The 3,625-nt window shown below is 39.4% G+C and overlaps 1 pseudogene; it reads left to right on the top strand.

The window, feature by feature from the left end:
• The first annotated feature begins 1,427 nt into the window (after positions 1-1,427).
• Positions 1,428-3,310, top strand: LOC141493745 (natural resistance-associated macrophage protein 2 pseudogene; annotated as a pseudogene).
• The last annotated feature ends 315 nt before the right edge of the window (positions 3,311-3,625 follow it).

The following is a 3,625-nucleotide window of genomic DNA, read 5'->3' as shown; positions in this document are numbered from 1 at the left end:
AAAGAAGCCCTAAGGTCAGGAAATATTTCCAGTGTGTGAAAATGAAACCTGGAGAGGATTAAAGGAATAAAGACCTTTGTCATATAACAAGATGGTATTATGACTATATACAGACAGTCAATTCAGGAATGACTCCCTAATCAATAACCTGTCATTTCCTGTCTTAAAATGTAATTGATTTTAATGTCATTTTGTGCTCATCGTTTTTAGTTGTCTGCCAATTATTTTCCTTATGCAAGTAAAGTAATCATGATATATAGCACTGAGGCTTTGCCACAGTCTATAGGTCTTGACTTCATGAATTCCCTTTTTGCCTCGTCTATGGTTTACAACACATTTATTGCCATTCTCAACTATTTCTAATTTTGTACTGAAAGCATCAAGAATAAATGTCTACATAGGTATAACTTGGGAGATATTACTGAGTTCTAATAGATTTTTCTTTTACCTCTTCATGCTCTGAAACAGATGTTGGCTCATAAATTGGAATTACTTTTATAGTGGTCTTTTTGCAATTGCTTATTATGAATACTGAATATGAAATGATCATATATTCAGTGAAATATTTCTTGTTGCCTTTGGGTGCATAATAAAACTAATTCTACCTATTCCTTTATTTATCTCTTCAAGACAACTTCTAAATTATGACTTAATTTTGCTATTACTTTCTTCTGCTTTCTTTTAGACTGAAAATATCTTAATTGATAGTCTACTCAATGGTCATTGGGCAATATTTAGAATGGCAGCTGCCAAAGTAAAACTTATAAACACCCTATAATGATTATTCTTAGCTTTCTCTGCCTCTTATTTATCACTTTGCCTCTATTAAGATGGTTATTTTATAGAACTGAGAATCATTTATATTTACTTATATTTAGTTCTTGTTGTTGTTTCCTTTGGTCCCCAAATTAATCATCAAGAGACCAGTCTGGCAGTGTTGAACCCCTTCAAACTCATCTGAGTAGAAAGCAGATAATCTTTACAGAATTGTATTCAGCGACTGGTATAAACATCAAGAACAAAAGATGATTTCAATTCTATGATCAGCCATGAGTGTAAGAATGTCTTAAGTACTCCAGGATCCATTTAATACTAAACAATTTCAGGTGAGTGGCTCTAATTCATGTTTTGTAATGAAATCTAATTCATTCTAATTCAACTAACTATATGGGTAATGGGTAGAGGAAATAACAAAGATGTGAACTATAATGATTTCATATAGTTTAATCATTGTAAAACATTTGACGTGACATGGAAATCAGAATGATATAAAATGTATGCCTTAGTTTTTCATACAGTCATAGGAAATGCTGGTATAGAATATTGACTCATTCATAAAATCTTACAGAGAAGAATGGTGAAATGGTGAAGTATTATAAACAGTCTCTTATCAAAAATCAGAAATGTGAGCAAACCAGTTCTGTACTATGGGGAAGAAGCTGGGCCAGGACGGGGCTGAGCCCAGCTGTGAGCTGAAATCCTATTCTAAGTCCTCGAATGTACCACCATCCACCATGACATTAAGTTCTAAAGAGAAGATGTCTGCTGAAGATGGTTCTGGAGACCATGGGGACACTGCCAGCCTGGGTACAGTTAACACCATCTATAGTAATCAGTCCCCTTCACAAGCACCTGCATTTCAAGAAGAGCCCTTCAGCACCTACTTTAATGAGAAGATTTCAGTTCCTGATGAAGAGTATTCTTGTTTTAGCTTCCACAAACTCTGGGCCTTTATAGGGCCAGGCTTCCTCATGAGCATTGCTTATCTGGACCCAGGGAACATTGAATATGATTTGCAATCTGGTGCTGTGGCTGGGTTTAAGTTGCTCTGGATACTCCTCATGGCTACTCTGGTGGGGCTCTTGCTGCAGCGCCTGGCAGCCAGACTGGGTGTCGTCATTGTTCTGCATCTGGCTGAACTGTGTCACTGGCAGTATCCCAAGGTCCCTCGAATTATTCTGTGGCTAATGGTGGAGACAGCCATCATAGGCTCTGATATGCAAGAAGTCATAGGGTCAGCTATTGACATCAATCTTCTGTCTGCTGGGAGGATTCCTTTGTGGGCTGGAGTTCTTATTACCATAGCAGATACCTTCGTATTTCCCTTTCTGGACAAATATGGTTTGCGGAAACTTGAAGCATGTTTTGGCTTTCTTATCACCATCATGGTCTTGACCTTTGGATATGAATATATTACAGTGAAACCTAACCAGGCTGAGGTGCTGTGGGGCATGTTCATACCCTTCTTGTTCAGGCTGTCGAACTCCATAGATTGAGCAGGCTGTGGGCATTGTGGGTGCTATGATAATGCCACACAACATGTATCTGCACTCTGCACTAGTCAAGTCCAGGCAGGTGAACAGTTCCAGCAAACGGGAGGTCTGAGAAGCCAACAAATACTTCTTCATTGAGTCCTGCATCGCCCTTTTCATCTCCTTCATCATCAATGTCTTTGTCGTCTCAGTCTTTGCTGAGGCCTTTTTTAATCAAACAGACAGGCAAGTGCATGAGATCTGTGTCAATAATAGCAGTCCTCACAGTGACCTTTTCCCTCAAAATGACACTATGTTGAGTGTAGACCTCTACAAAGGGGGAATAGTCTTGGGATGTTACTTTGGGCCTGCTGCACTCTACATCTGGGCTGTTGGCATCCTGGCTGCAGGGAAGAGCTCCACCATGACTGGAACCTATTCTGGCCAGTTTGCCATGGAGGGATTTCTGAACCTGAAATGGTCATGGTTTGCTCGAGTGATCTTGACATGCTCTATCGCTATCATCCCAACACTGTTGATTGCAGTCTTCAAGGATGTGGAGCATCTGACAGGAATGATTGACTTCCTGAATGTATTGCAGAGCTTACAGCTTCCCTTTGCCCTCATCCCTGTCCTCACATTTACCAGTTTGCGTCCAGGGATGAATGATTTCACCAATGGACTCATTTGGAGAATATTAGGTGGGATCCTCATTTTTTCTTATCTGTGGCATCAATATGTACTTTGTGACTGTCTATGTTCAAGACCTGGGCGACTTGGCACTTTATGTGGTGGCTGCTGTAATCTCTGTGGCCTATCTCTGTTTTGTGTTTTATCTGGGTTGGCAGTGTTTGATTGCTTTGGGCTTGTCCTTCTTGGACTGTGGACAGATGGTAAGCGTCACTAAAGCCCTGCTACATGAGGACACTGCTGGCAGGGGCTACAATTTCTAAGCACTGGGTTAGCCTGTATGCCCTTCCGCAGGTAGCCATCAGAGCCAGTGCGTTTCTGTGGTTTACTGTGTGAACTTAGCCAAATGTATGTGCCATTGCACAAAGCTCCGGGTCCCTCTTGGTTTTTATGTATAATCCACTGTGTTTTGGGGATGATTGTCCTGAAAAGATGTTAAAAACTTGGAATTTTTTTTTGATCTTTCCCTTTTGAACTGTTATCATCTGGGTGGGGGAAGTTTAAATGTGTGCTTTAAAATACTGACTTTTGCTGCTATTATAGAAATATTAAACATTAAGCTACAGAATAGTAAAAAAAATCAGAAATGCAATATTTGGTAAAAATTGATTTAATAAAACAGCAAAAGTTATTTGAGCAAAATTGAGCAAAAAATTTCAGGACAATTAAAAATAAAAAAATAG

Source organism: Macrotis lagotis, chromosome 7 (genome assembly GCF_037893015.1).
Source record: "Macrotis lagotis isolate mMagLag1 chromosome 7, bilby.v1.9.chrom.fasta, whole genome shotgun sequence".
Classification (NCBI taxonomy): domain Eukaryota; kingdom Metazoa; phylum Chordata; class Mammalia; order Peramelemorphia; family Peramelidae; genus Macrotis; species Macrotis lagotis.
Note: the sequence above shows the minus strand (reverse complement) of the source record. Positions and strands in the feature narration are given on the sequence as shown.